This window comes from Rhinoraja longicauda, chromosome 1 (genome assembly GCF_053455715.1).
Source record: "Rhinoraja longicauda isolate Sanriku21f chromosome 1, sRhiLon1.1, whole genome shotgun sequence".
NCBI classification, from domain to species: domain Eukaryota; kingdom Metazoa; phylum Chordata; class Chondrichthyes; order Rajiformes; family Arhynchobatidae; genus Rhinoraja; species Rhinoraja longicauda.
The window spans coordinates 18,291,293-18,307,571 of NC_135953.1; the positions used below are offsets into that span (position 1 = coordinate 18,291,293).

The window sequence follows — 16,279 nt, forward strand, 5'->3', positions numbered from 1 at the left end:
AAGTTAAAAGAACAATTCTCCCCAATTATTTATATTTTACACCAAACCTTTGCCTGTAATTAAAAGCAAATGACAATATTTTTTGCACAAGCCACGATGTTAACGACCACATGCCCAGATGGGAGGAATTATTACAAGTTCTTTATAACAAATGCGGTTATCGAAAAGGAGAGCTTGCACCTGATGTCCAAAATTGATGTGCATTCCCAGTCTTTACTCAGCTTAATGCATGCCACTACTAACAACAAAATACTGCCCGATATCAAACTGCAGCAGCTATTAAAAGTTTGAATATGATTAATATTAAGTGTAAGAAAATAACTGCAGATGCTGGGACAAATCGAAGGTATTTATTCACAAAATGCTGGAGTAACTCAGCAGGTCAGGCAGCATCTCAGGAGAGAAGGAATGGGCGACGTTTCGGGTCGAGACCCTTCTTCAGTCTGAAGAAGGGTCTCGACCCGAAACGTCGCCCATTCCTTCTCTCCCGAGATGCTGCCTGACCTGCCGAGTTACTCCAGCATTTTGTGAATAAATACCATGATTAATATTAAAATACTTTTCCTCGCTGGATTATTTGGACATTCATGTCGGCGGGACTGCGGCTGTGTTCAAGGTCTTGAGACGGAGGAGGACCCGGGTGGGGCAAGTGCTCTGGAGCACTCGGCCGACTCCGGCGATGAGGATTACGCACACCGCTCCCGAGTATATTCCTTGCAAATCTATGTCCTCTCCACAAAGGGGACAAACTGAAACTCGTATGCCAAACGAACAAGGACTTCTCTCGAGCCGCTGCCCTGTGCTTCACCTAGGCCTGGCTGTGTGAATCGATCCCAGACAATGCGCTGCAACTGGCTGGCTTTCAACTACACACTGCGGATCACGAAGCAGAGGCAGCAGGGAAATCAAGAGTAGGGTGCTTCTGGAGCCCTCATAGTAAGTAATTAACTTCTACCTAGTCTTAAAATGTTCCGTTAGTGAAAGTAATCACCTCTGTGAAATTGTAAATTAAATCGGAAGTTGTTTAGGGGGTCCACCGGTAGCCCGACGTTGGAGGGCCATGTCCTCTACTACGTGCTTACGGTTGAGCGCTTCTGGAGCCACATGATTTTTTTTAATGTTTGCATTAAACTTCTACCTACCCTCAGTTTGTTCCACGTCCTAAACGAGCCACTCATACAAAATTTGGTTGAAATCAATCATTGTCTAGGGCAGGGCCTCCAAACCTCTCAGCATAAGGGCCACAGTATACATTTGGCACATTTTTGCAAGCCGTAGGAAAAAATAAAGAAGTGTGAGTTTTATAAATTTAATGAACTCAAAAAAAGTTTAGACGAGGTTACGTTAGATTAGGAAAGGTTAAATTAGGTTAGGTTAGATTAGGTTAGTTTACATTAGATTTATATGGCAACAAATAAATAATTTTCAATTTTTTAAAAGAGCTTGAAATATTGGAATATATATATATATATATATATATATATATATACCGTAGGTATACAATTATTTATAAAACATTAAATACAGTGACCACCACTGCGGCAAAGAGGGTGGGGGAGAGGGTGGGGGAGAGGGAGGGGGAGAGGGAGAGGGAGGGGGGGAGGGAAGAGAGAGGAGAGAGAGGGAGAGACTCTCCCCGCCCCCCTCTCTCTCTCCCCGGGGTGAACGGCGGCGGCAGCAGTGAGGAGGGAAGTTTCCTTGGGCTTGTTCGTTGCGAGGAGGCGCTGCGATCTCTCGCCTTGTCCCGGCTCTGGGTCGGTGGTGATCCGTTCTCTGGTGAACCTTCGCCTCCAGTCCCCGCCTCCTGAGAGCATGCTGGGCTGGATAAAATCTCCTGGCGGGCCGGATGTGGCCCGCGGGCCATAGCTTGGTGATCCCTGGTCTAGGAGGTCCACGAGCCAATCAAAATTGTATCGCAAGTTTATCATTTTATGCAAAAGGCAGTTATATTTATGCCATGAGTTACTCTGAAAAATAATAGCTCCTGTATAATCATTCTGCGTATTTGCCCTATTTAAGGTTACGTTGAATCATTTCACTGAATCATATCCACAAAATTAAGCATGAGGCAACTATTTGATAGATATTGACATAATTAAAGAATAGCTGCGTTATGTTTTATTAAATACATTGGAGCTTATATATTATAAATTGGCTACCATTTCTATATTTGAGTCATGGAAACCTAACAAAAGACAGTGCTTGTCAAAAAATAGATTTACCTGACTTTCTTTTTCAAATTTTGAGAGAACCAGTAACATGTACCAGTCATGTTATTTTCACTGCCACTGTCTTCACTGCTACTGAATCTCTGTGAACTAGTTGAGGCTAAATCAGCCATCTCTTGGTGAGCTTTTTCCTTTCTTTTTGCTTCAGCATTTGCACGTGCTTCCTGGCACTGCATTCTTCCAGCAAGCACCTTGTCACTAGATCCGAATGATGCCGTACGATCTGTCTTCATTGATTGAAGAAATTGAAGATCTTCTTGATTTTTTATCAACTTCTCAGCATTTGGTTGCCATAATTGAAAGGTCTTATTAAGTTCAGTGTCCATTTGTTTGAGCTTAACAAGAGTAGCTGGTGCTGTTCTGCGTGCAATTGGTATGGCCCTGATATTTGCATTTGCATTTAACAGTTTTATCATCTTCTGACAAGCCTTGATCTCAGAAATCACTGGAACGTTTGCTTTTCCATAAAATGGAAGAACTTTGGCAAGAACAATTTTTGCAGCTTCAGTTCTAGTTCGGGATTCTGAGACTCCCTTCTGAAGGTGATACGTCAAACAGTGTAGTACTTGGCGACATGTTGGTAGACGTGAACCTGTGATTTCTGCATCTGAAGATGTAATTCCACTTCCAAGACCAAAGATTTCAGCTGTTTTACGTGTCACCTTTGCAGCAGATGTAGGTGTGCTAGATCGTTCTGATGGTGGAGTCGACAGTGCTTGACTTCCAGTTGATTGTTCATCCATTTTCAGCTGTGTAAAACTTTATTTCACAATAGGCAAACGAAAGGTCACAAGATGCAAAAGCAGGGATGAAAATGATAAATAATCCCAACTCACTTCAACACAATAAGGCTTGCAGACAGTCCCTAGCACTAAAAATAGACTGGGGAATTTCCACACTCATGCAAATAGATATTCCCCTTGTCAAGCTTTTGGAAATGTACTTTCCAGCACACTAAAAATACACTTGACTTAATCTTTCACTGAATTGGAAGAGAAACCAAATATCATCAATTACCTATTTGTATGGGAAAGCACCAACTGTAAAACCACATATATTGCTATGAAATTCACAAAAACTTGCAAAAATATACATATATGGCAGCTATTATTGTGCACATATTTAAACTCCAAAAAAGCTGCCATGTTGTTTTAAACATATCTAAACAAAAAGGACTCACTAGAACATAACACTAATATGTACAATAAACACTAAGGGCAGCTAATATATGTTACTTTCATTAATGGATCCTATTCGAATAGCTGCCGTATGCACATAGTAGAGGACATAGCCTCCACCTTCGGGCTACCGGTGGACCCCCTAAACAACTTCCGATTTAATTTAAATTTCACAGAGGTTATTATTTTCACTAATGGAACATTTTAAGACTAAGCCTTATTGTGTCGACGTGAATTGGAATTATTTATCATTTTCATTCCTGCTTTTGCAACGTGTGACCCTTCTCGCTTTCATTTGCCTATTGTGAAATAGACAATAGGTGCAGGAGGAGGCCATTCGGCCCTTCGAGCCAGCACCGCCATTCAATGTGATCATGGCTGATCATTCTCAATCAGTACCCTGTTCCTGCCTTCTCCCCATACCCATTCAGTTTTACACAGCTGAAAATGGATGGACAATCAACTGAAGTCAAGCACCGTCGACTCCACCATCAGAACGATCTAGCACACCTACTACATCTGCTGCAAAGGTGACATGTAAAACAGCTGAAATCTTTGGTCTTGGAAGTGGGATTACATCTTCAGATGCAGAAATCACAGGTTCACATCTACCAACATGTCGCCAAGTACTACGCTGTTTGATGTCTCGCCTTCAGAAGGGAGTCTCAGAATCCAGAACTAAAGCTGCAAGTGGGCGGCACGGTGGCGCAGCGGTAGAGTTGTTGCCTTACAGCGAATGTAGCGCCGGAGACTCAGGTTCGATCCTGTCTACGGGCGCCATCTGTATGGAGTTTGTACGTTCTCCCCGTGACCTGCGTGGGTTTTCTGCGAGATCTTCGGTTTCCTCCCGCACTCCAAAGACGTACAGGTATGTAGGTTAATTGGCTGGGCAAATGTAAAAATTGTCCTTAGTGTGTGTAGGATAGTGTTAATGTGCGGGGATCGCTGGGCGGCGCGGCCCCGGTGGGCCGAAGGGCCTGTTTCTGCGCTGTATCTCTAAATCTAAATCAAAAAAATTGTTCTTGCCAAAGTTCTTCCATTTTATGGAAAAGCAAACATTCCAGTGATTTCTGAGATCAAGGCTTGTCAGAAGATGATAAAACTGTTAAATGAAAATGCAAAACTCAGGACCATACCAATTGCACGCAGAACAGCATCAGCTACTCTTGCTAAGCTCAAACAAATAGACACTGACCTTTCAATTATGGCCACCAAATGCTGAGAAGTTGATAAGAAATCAAGAAGACCTTCAATTTCTTCAATCAATGAAGACAGATCGTTTAAATAGATCTTCAAATCTATTTTTTGATTAGCACTGTGTTTTGGTAGGTTTCTAAGACTCAAATAAAGAAATGGTAGCCAAGTTATAATATATAAGCTCCAATGTATTTAATAAAACATAAAGCAGCTATTCTTTAATTATGTCAGTATGTATCAAATAGCTGCCTCATGTTTAATTTTGTGGATATGAACAGTGAAATGATTCAACACAACCTTAAATAGGGCAAATATGCAGAATGATTATACAGGAGCTATTATTTTTCAGAGTAACTCATGGCATAAATATAGCTGCCTTTTGCATAAAATGATAAACCAGCGATACAATTTTGATTGGCTTGTGGACCCCCTAGACAATAATTGATTTCAACCAAATTGTAGATGAGTGGTCCATTTAGGACGTGGAACAAACTGAGGGTAGGTAGAAGATTAAGGCAAATAAAATAAAATCATGGGGCTCCAGAAGCACCCTAATCAAGAGGCGGTGGAATATGCTTCTGTACTAACCAGGGCTGATGCAGCGACATCACGGTACTGTCTAACTTCTGTTCTCCTAATCTGGAATCATTTTATATAAATTCAAACCCTTTTATTCTCTGACGGAATTGACCTCTTTTATTCCCGCTGGAGTTTACACCCCCCCCCCCCCCCCCCCCCCACAAGCCTGCGTAGGTGAGGCACAAACACAACTCGCTGACCAGGTAATGAGAGGAGAGAGTGACTCCATGGTCATTGTTTTGGGAGATTTTAAACTTGTTAACAATTTTAACAAGGCAAACCTCAGCTGAGAGCTTCCAAAATACAGACATCACATTACCTGCCCCACCAGAGGGGGAAGAACACTTGATTGTTGTTATCCTACAATCAAGAACGCATATCGCTTTGTTCCCAAGCGGCTCTGGGACTCTCTGATCATTGTTTAGTTCACCTTATTCCGATCTACAGGCAGAAACTAAAATCTGCTGTGGTCAGAACAATGCAAATGTGGACAAGTGAGGGCATTGAAAACTGCAGTTCTGCTTTGACTGCACTGATTGGAATGTGTTCAGGGAAGCAACCACAAACCTCGATAAGTACACAGACATTGTGACATCCTATGTCAGCTTTTGTGAGGACAGTTGCATTCCCACTAGGACCCGGTTCAGTTCAACAATGACACGCCTTGGTTTACAGCAGAACTCAGCCAGCTCCGTCAGTCTAAAGATGAGGCCGACAGTAGCATGGACGCAGACCTCTACAGGCAGGCCAAGTACAAGCTGAGAAGAGGAATCAAAGCTGAGAAGAGGATTCAGAACTTACTCCTCCAAATTGAGGAGCAAGTTCTCAGCCAATCCTCAGTGTGGAAGGGCTTGCAAGAAATCACCAGCAACATGAGGAAAACCCCCCGCTCCTTAGACAATCGTCAGCTGACCAACGACCTGAACGAGTTCTATTCTTCCCCCCTTCCCCACCCACTCCTCCCCAATTACAACTTCACACCTACTTACAGCCTGACTCCAGTCTGCAAAGACTGGGCCCTCGTCCACTACCCACCCCCTCCTTGCTGCCCAACATCAGTCTGGCCACTTCTCCGTCACTAACAATAGAAATTGAGGATGTGGAAAAGCTATTCAGGAGACAGAAAAGCCGGAAATCTCCAGGACCGGACAATGTTTCCCCCTCTACCCTCAAGCTCAGTGCCAAACAACTGGCACAGACATTTTCTCAGTCCCTGCAAACCTGCAGTGTCCCTGCCTGCTTCAAGGTCTTCACTATTGCTCCTGTAACCAAAAAGCCAAGGATTACTGGTCTTAATGACTACAGGCCCGTCGCACTGACCTCTGTAGTCATGAAGACCCTTGAAAGACTTGTGCTGGCCCACCTGAAAAATATCACAAACCCTCTGCTGGACCCCCGGCAGTTTGCATACTGGGCCAATAGAAGTGGATGACACAGTCAACCGAGGCCTGCACTTCATCCTCCAGCACCTAGACCACCAGGGAACCGAAGCAAGGATTTTGTTTGTGGACTTTAGCTCTGCATTCAACACCATCGTGCCAGAGCTACTACACTCCAAACTCTCCCAGTTGACTGTGCCTGAACCCCTCTGTCAGTGGATCATCAACTTCCTGACAGACAGGAAGTAGCATGTGAGGTTGGGAAAGCACATCTCGGACCCGCAGACCCTCAGCAGAGGAGCACCGCAAGGCTGCGTACTCTCCCCTCTCCTTTACTCTCTACACCAACGACTGCACCTCCAGACTCCTCTGTCAAGCTCCCTGATTGGTCTGATCCAGGATGGGGAAGAATCTACCCACAGACAGGAAGTGACTCAGCTGGCATCCTGGTGCCATCACAACAACCTGGAGCTCAATGCTCTTAAGACAGTGGAATTGATTGTAGACTTCAGGAGAGCGCCCCCTCCCCTCCCCCCACTCACCATCAACAACACCACAGTCACATCTGTGGAGTCATTTAAGTTCCTTGGAATCATCGTCTCCAGGGACCTTAAATAGGGGGCCACCATCGACTCCACAGTCAAAAAGGCCCAACAGATGATGTACTTCCTGCGGCAGCTGAGAAAACACAATCTGCCACAGGCATTGATGGTCCAGTTTTATACTGCCATCATAGAGTCTGTCCTCACCTTCTCCATCATAATCTGGTTTGGCTCAGCCACCAAGCACGACATCCGGAGGCGGTAGCGCATCGTTTGATCAACTGAGAAAGTTGTTGGCTGCAACCTTCCCCCTATCGACGAACTGTACACTGCAAGGACCAGGAAGCAAGCGGGCAAGATCATCTCTAACCCCTCTCACCCTGGCCACAAACGCTTTGAAGCACTTCCCTCTGGAAGGTGACTCCGGACTGTCAAAGCCGCCACAGCCAGACATTTCCCACGAGTAGTAGCCCTACTCAACAGCCAAAAGTCTGTAGCCTCTTTTTGCTCTGATATTTTATTTTATTCTTCACATGTTTAAATTATGTTTTACTTTTAATTGTCTACTGTATCTTGTGTTGTTATCCTTGCGGGCAAAGCACCAAGGCAAATTCCTTGTATGTATACATACTTGGCTAATAAAATTTATTCAATTCAATTCAGTACTCAGGTTAAATCATGCATTTTCAATATACTGATAAAAGAAAATCTTGTGTGACTAAATTACACCACTTGATTTTGTTGAAATGGTGGGGTTTTTTCCAATACAAGATATAGAAAAGGAATAAAATACACTGTTTAGATCCCCCATTGCATTAATAACGAATAGCTGTTTGGTTCTGTGTGCTTTCTATGCTCAGAACTCAATCAATAAGACAAATCTGTCTCAAGTTGACAGCATTTAGATTTGTGCACTCAATTCATCAACATTTCCATGCTAAATATTCAATGCATCATGATTGAACACCAATTGGAATATTTTCAGTGCAACGGAGTAGTCCGATCCAAAGAACAATAGTTTCCTTTTAAATCTAACATGAAAATGAAGGTCAAATTAAAAGAGTTCTAATTTCTAAAACAAAGCTATAAGAGTTGATTGGCACCACCTAAGTGTCACAAATCAGATATCAAAATCAATAGCAAATTACAAATCCTCAAGAAAGGACCAGGTGATCAATCTGAACATTGCATTAATTTAATGGATAACTTCCTATTCACAAATTATTCTTGCCATTTTTCAACTTTTGACGTGTCATTCTGAAAGGCGGCAATTTATGAACCGGATGACTCATTCTCCCATTGTCAATAAATCTAGATTTTGCTGGAGAGAAGCAGATGAAGTCAAGCAGCTGAAACTGTTTTTTGTCCCCTTTACACTTTAGATTGTAGTGGAAATGCAAAATGATAATTCGATATCTGAGGTATTTATTCACAAAATGCTGGAGTAACTCAGCAGGTCAGGCAGCATCTCAGGAGAGAAGGAATGGGTCGAGACCCTTCTTCAGATATCTGAGAAACAGATCCAAAAGTAGATCCTCTAAACCAATTAATGTTAAAGTCAGGGGGGCACAGTGGCACAGCAGTAGAGATGCTGCCTTACAGCACCAGAGACCCAGATTCGATCGTGACTAAATGGATGGAGTTTGTACGTTCTCCCCGTGACCTGCGTGGTTTTTCTCCGGATGGCGGGACTGTCATTTTGAGGAAAGATTGGAAAGACTGGCCTTGTAGTCACTGGAATTTAGAAGGATGAGAGAGTATCTTATAGAAACATAGAAAATTATAAAAGGACTGGACACACTAGATGTTCCCAATGTTGGGGGAGTCTAGAACCAGGGGCCACAGTCCAAGAATAAAGGGAAGGACATTTAAAACTGAGATGAGAAAAAACGTTTTCACCCAGAGAGTTGTGAATTTGTGGAATTCTCTGCCACAGAAGGCAGTACAGGCCAATTAACTGGATGAATTTAAAAGAGAGTTAGATGGAGCTCTAGGGGCTAGTGGAATCAAGGGATATGGGGAGACGGCAGGCACTTGTTACTGATTGTGGATGATTAGCCATGATCACAATGAATGGTGGTGCTGGCTCGAAGGGCCAAATGGCCTCCTCTTGCACCTATTTTCTATGTTTCTATGTCTCCTGCCACGTTGAATGTATATGAAAAATAATTAGCAAGTGCTATTTTCACATGAACCGCTGGAGTGAAACAAGGACTGCAAATATCACACCTGCTTTGTCTTCACTGCTAAGTGTAAATGGAAATGGGGCAACAGGACAGCAGCATACAAGGATACCATTGGAGGTGAAGGAAAATGAAAACCTGGAGGAGATAATAAACACCCTGCATAGACTCATCCCTTGACAGAAATTGCACAAAAGTCCGAAGACAGAATCTACTTTGTTCATTTGCAAATCGGCAAGAGGGTACATTTCAATGTCACCAATACATTTCAGTCTGATAACATTTCAGTCCCTCACTTGATTTACATTGTAAGTCAGTGTTCTGTCAATTTTTCATGACAAATCTGAGAGTTTTCAGATAGGATCTAACCCTCAGCAAGCAGTGGCGGGAGTGTTATATTGAGCATTATTCTATGACCCTTAGTGTGCAGTGGCTGTGTCTTCCTCCATGAAACCTTTGAAGTAATGACACCACATTTCCATGCATCTCTTCGCATCAATCCTTCCCCTTGAAGTACATCAGTCTGCAACATTTGGTTATACAGTGGATAGCCAACAGGGTTCATGCAAATCAAAGAGTGGCTTTCACCCACAATGATCTTCCAGCTCATGTTCATGCCTGCATTCCTGGGAACAGCTCACAGTGCATCGAGTCCTGTTTTATGCAGCTGTATGGATAAACCCCAACAGACACCACAGTCCAAGTTATTGATGAATTAAATATTCCCTAAGGCAGGGACAAACAACACATCATGATGATAATACATCGTGATGATGTTATCACTTCCAGCTATCTGCCCTCCACAGCCTCCAACCTTATCGTTCCCCAGCCCCGCACAGCCCAGTTTTACCTTCACCCCAAAATCTATACACAGAACTGTCCTGGCAGACCCATGTTTCTGACTGCTCCTAAACAACTGAATTCATTTCCACATCCCTCATCTTTACTAGAGTCTGAAGAAGGGTCTCGACTGAAATGTCACCAATTCCTTTTCTCCAGAGATGCTGCCTTTCCCGTTGAGTTATTCCAGCATTTTGTGACTATCTTTGGTGGAAACCAGCATCTGCAGTTACTTCATTCACACATCGTGATGATGATGATGTCATTAAATCGCAAGTGACAATGGCAAAACTCAGCTGCACCAAGATGCATCACATCTGGAGGAGAATGATCCAATTTTATGATGGGAGAGAGTACAATTGAAAAAGGCTGCTGTTTTATTCAAACAGAGGAAAATTTGATTTTATTGCATTTATTTTTGGAAGGTACAAACGTGTACAATTCATAAGCTGCTGTTTCTCTGACACGTGTAAGAATTTACAACTTCTTGTGTACCGGAATGAGATCTTCCTTGGTTAACATACCCTGGCATCTAGGCGTCTTCCTTTGTGTCTGGATTTCTGGACGATATTTTACAATCATTTCTTTCACCTTTGGAAAATGCTCATTAAAAAGTACAAGTCTTTGCTGGAATCCTTCCAATGGGCTGTACAAAACTTTCAAAATTGCCACAAAGAGGTATTCTTCGCTTGGTACAGAACTGAGTTGCTCACAACAGCTGGAACCAGTTTAACCAAAGTCTTGCAACACACATCAGCACTCAAAATAACAAAAATATCATTTCTATTTTGAACACAAACGTGAAGAAACAAATTATTACTTTCTTCATTCCATCATACAGGGGAAAAGGGGAGGTTGAAATGACTGCTTTTACAATACAAAGGATTTCAGTTTAGACAGCAAAGTAAAAATCTTTTGTGATATAAAAATAAAATTCATGGTTTTTTATAAATAAAGCATGCATCTCATCAAGTATTCAGCAACACAACAGTAACTGCTTTTAACTTGAATAATGTACCGTCCTTTTGTAAAAAGAAAACACATTTAGATAGAAATTTTGTTCAACAAAAACATGCTTTTCAGTGAACGACTCATGAGGCAATTACACTGAATGTCCCTCTCTAATGGGCTCCTAAACATTCATACTTAAAAATTGCTATAAGTGTACTATTATGAACAGCTTTACCAAACTATCAAAAAAGTTTGAGCAAATCAAAAATCAACTGTAATGTTGCACAAGAAAAATCACTTATTTTACTGATTGCTCCTTCATCACAGTCATTAAGTGCTGGATTGCCAAAGTAACCCTGAAATATGAGAACAATGCACAGAAGTTCACTGTGTCGGTGCTGGGAACTTAAACTGTTCAATTGCAAGTGCTCCCCTACCTCTTACCAGATAGAATCCCCTTCCCATTCCCATGCTGACCGATCTGTCCTAGCCCTCCTCCATTGGCCGAGTGAGATCACATGCAAACTGGAGGAGCAGCACATGGAAACATAAAAAATAGGTGCAGCAGTAGGCCGTTTGGCCCTTCGAGCCAGCACCGCCATTCAATATGATCATGGCTGATCATTTCTGAATCAGTACCCCATGTCCCTTGATTCCATTAGCCCCAAGAGCTAAATCTAACTCTCCAGTGAATTGGCCTCCACTGTCTTCTGTGGCAGAGAATTCCACAGATTCACAACTCTCCGGGTTAAAAGGTTTTTCCTCATCTCAGTCCTAAATGGCCTACCCCTTATTCTTAAACTGTGACCCTTGGTTCTGCACTCCCCCAAATGGGGAACATTTTTCCTGCATCTAGCCTGTCCAATCCCTTATGAATTTTATATGTTTCTATAAGATCCCTCTCATCTAAATTCCAGTGAATTGGACCCAGTCGACCCATTCTTTCATCATATGTCAGTCCCACCATCCCAGGAATTAACCTGGTGACCCTATGCTGCACTCCCTCAACAGCAAGAATATCCTTCCTCAAATTAGGAGACCAAAACTGCACACAATACTCCAGGTGTGGTCTCACCAGGGCCCTGCACAACTCCAGTAGGACCTCATTGCTCCTAAACACAAATCCTCTCGCAATGAAGGCCAACATGCCATTAGCTTTCTTCACTGCCTGCTGTAGCTGCATGCTTACTTTCAGTGAATGATGTACAAGGACACCCAGGTCACATTGAACTTCCCCTTTTCCTAATGTGATACCATTCAGATAATATTCTGCCTTCCTGTTCTTGCTACCAAAGTGGTGACCTCACATTTATCCACATTATTATACTGCATCTGCCATGCATCTGCCCACTCACCCAACCTATCCAAGTCACCCTGCAGCCTCATAGCATCCTCCTCGCAGCTCATTCTGCCACCCATTTGTCTTATCTGCAAACTTAGAGATGTTACATTTAATTCCCTCGTCTAAATGGTAGTTTACAACCCAATTGTATAAACGTTGAATTTTCCAATTTTAGGTGACCTCTAACTAACCCATCCCCACCCCTATTCTCTCCCACACCCATGTCCTCTGGTTTTTGATTTCCCCTACCCTGGGTAAAAGACTGCATTCAATCTATCTATTCCCCTCATGATTTTATACACCTCTAAGATCACCCTTCAGCCTCCTGCACACCAAGGAATGAAATCGCAATAAAAATAATTCGAATCTGGAATACAAAATATTCAAAGCACGGTGGCGCAGCGGTAGAGTTGCTGCCTTACAGCGAGTGCAGCGCCGGAGACTCAGGTTCGATCCTGACTACGGGCGCCGTCTGTACGGAGTTTATACGTTCTCCCCGTGACCTGCGTGAGTTTTCTCCGAGATCTTCAGTTTCCTCCCACACTCCAAAGACGTACAGGTATGTAGATTAATTGACTGGGTAAATGTAAAAATTGTCCCTAGTGTGTGTAGGATAGTGTTAATGTGCGGGGATCGCTGGGCGGCGCGGACTCGGTGGGCCGAAGGGCCTATTTCCACGCTGTATCTCTAAATTAAAAAAATTAAAGCAGGCACTTACAAACATTTGAACTACAAGGGCAGGGGTGAGAATGTGAAGTTTAGTGGTTGGACAAAAGATTGGGAAACGGTCAAAAAACAAAAGCTTCCATAAATATATTAAAAAGTGAGTAGGTATGGTTGGCCACAAAGAGTTTGCAGATGAATTAACAATGGGCAATATTTCTGCCTGCCTTCACCATTCAAGTCAGGGCGAATAAATTATCATTTCAATACAGCGCAGAATAATTAAATTATTGAACGTAATACAAAGTTGAGGGAATATATAGGAAATCTTGTCAAGGATTGAAATGAGTTGGAAACAATGAGATCTTTCTCTACAGTCCTGACCAGGAGCATACGAAAACAAAGTATTGGGAAAATGTCCAAGAACAGCCAGGCAGGGGACCTGAAGGCTGGAAAACGAGTGATTAATTTTTGGTATGAAATTAAGCTTCTCTCACATCACAAAAGAGTACTATGCAGATCTTTTTTTCCTGTTCTCGAGGTAATGGGAATCTTGAAGATCGTGCTATCTTGGTTGAAAATGTAATGCATTTTACCAAACTACATTTTGATCGCATTTGTGAAGTAAAGAAAATAATAAAGCTGCTAGTAAGATTGCCCGATCAACATTTTTTAGTAACAAAGTTTACCATTAATAAAACTCATTTATTTGACACTTATTTTAAACAAAGCTGAGTGAATATTTTCCATTTGTTTTAATTTTTCAAGTGACTGTACATTTAGGTGAAACATTGCTGCATTGTTTTTGATGATCTTAATAACTAATGTACCATAAAATGTGCGAGGAATGATGTTTAGTTTATTTAATAGCGCCCCAATTATGCTTCAAGTTAAGGGCTTGAACAAGGGGAATAATCATCTATCAATTAAGACAGTACTGAAAAAAACTGCCGTTTTCAGCCTGACCTAATATTTTGGAGCATGGGATCTCATTTGTCTTATCGTTGTTTCTTCCTATTATACCACAAGAATTTCATAACAGAAAATCCAACTTTCAAAGTCATAAAAATGAGATGTAAAGTAATATTGGGTACTGAATTGCGACCCATTTTTTATTGGTAATGGACCTACAGCACAACCATAAACTGCGTTCAATAAGCAGTGCGGGGATTGCTGGTGTGGGAAGCAAAAATATAAAAAGCATTTCAGCTGGACCGGTCAGAGATGGGGGCCAAAGTAGAGGTAGCTGTATTCTGCAGCTGGCTGTGCTGTATTTGGCATGCTAACAGACTGCTTGAGATGAGGAAGTGTTTAATTTTCTAGCAGAAAACATTCACTGCTCTGACAGATGGAAAAACGGATTACATCTCGAGAAATAATTCATTTATGACATGAAATAAATGTTATTCATTCATAAAATATGAAATTAAAAATCTCAGAACAACATGGTACTCCTTTCGTTTAAACTCCCTGCACTATACCACTTCGTTAGAAACTTTCAAAATATAAACTTTCCTAATGTCGGACTTCATTGAAATTCACGTGCTTAGTTTTTCCCGTTTGAAAACTGAAAATTATAGTCCAAAAGTGGATACTATTGCAGTATCCAGCGAGGCTAGAGGAAAAGATATTTGGAATAATTAATAAACCCCAGCTAACAAGAACATTTAAAAGAGGAATAGGCAAGACGAAATTTTGAAAAACGCATCCAAAAAACACACTAATCTGTGAACGCAATCTTGAATGGAAAAAGCAACTACCTCATTCAGTCATCCGAAATAAAGACATATTCCCATGGGTTCACCCAGGATTCCACAGAGTAGTGAACATTTCAAAAACACTTGCACTCCTTGAACTCCCAAGTTGGATATCATCTTTCACTGTCAAGAGTAATTCTAAAGGAAATTTGGTCCATGACCAAAATAAACTATGTACCTCAACATTTCTTTGCAGGTTCCAATTTTTGTGAAATGGAGAACTTCTGCACCAAATTTTTGAATGTGAAAGATGAACCTAATAGGCTACCCACCATATTGCTTGGAGGAGCAGCAGATTTTTTAAATTGTGTTCTGACTCAGAGAAACAGTTCGACTTTCCATCTCCTTACAGAAGGCCACGCACTTCACAGTGCAATGAATTTACGACCACCAGGAATACCATAGAGCCAGGAAGAAGCTTCTTGCTTTTCCAAGCAAAAATCTTTTGTTCATACCTAAAAAGACAGAGTGCAGGAGTAACTAACTCAGGCAGCATCTCCAGAGAACATGGAGAGGCAACAAATCAAAACCCTTCTCTAGACTGATTGTGGTCAAGGTGGGTGGGGAGAAAACTGGAAGAGAGGTGGGGGCTGGCCAAGGTCTAGCAAATGAATACAGGCAAGCAGCATTTAATTGGAAGATGGACAGAGACTGGTGATCAAAAAAAAACAAATGTGTGAGATACGAAGATGAGGATAGAAGAGGCAGAGGAAGCCACATTGCGAAGCCAGAGGAAGCCACATTGATGACGACAATGGGGGGGGGTGGGGAGTTGGGTAGGAGGTACAGAGATAAGACGGGAAATGGAGAAATAGGTGCGCATCTAGGTGGGGCACAGGAAAGATAGTGGGTGAAAAAGTATGGGGGGGAGGGGATAATTAATTGTTCATAATGTTAGGTGTAAACTACCAAAAACAAATGAGGTGCAGTTCCTCCAGGTTGTGTGTGGCCTTACTCTGGCAATGGAGGCGGTAAAGTCAATATAGGAATAGGGAGGGGAGTTAAAATGGTTAGCAGCCAGGAGATCCAGCAGGCCGTGGAACGAGTACAAGTGTTCGACAAAATGGTCAGCTAGTCTACACTTGGTCTCACTGATGAAAAGGAGGAAACACCAAATGCCAAGGTGCATGAAGAAAAATGGGTGCAGGAGTAGGCCATTCGGCCCTTTGAGCCAGCACCACCATTCAATGTGATCATGGCTGATCATTCTCAATCAGTACCCCGTTCCTGCCTTCTCCCCATACCCCCTGACTCCACTATCCTTAAGAGCTCTATCTAGCTCCCTCTTGAAAGCATTCAGAGAATTGGCCTCCACTGCCTTCTGAGGCAGTGAATTCCACAGATTTACAACTCTGACTGAAAAAGGTTTTTCTTCATCTACGTTCTAAATGGCCTACTCCTTATTCTTACACTGTGCTCCCTGGTTCTGGACTCCCCCAA

At 42.3% G+C, this 16,279-nt stretch overlaps 1 protein-coding gene across 6 annotated transcripts in view; it reads right to left on the reverse strand.

The window, feature by feature from the left end:
• The window catches only part of ctbp1 (C-terminal binding protein 1), a 211,760-nt gene that overhangs the window by 139,035 nt on the left and 56,446 nt on the right, over positions 1-16,279 (reverse strand). The gene's annotated exons all lie outside the window — the stretch shown is intronic.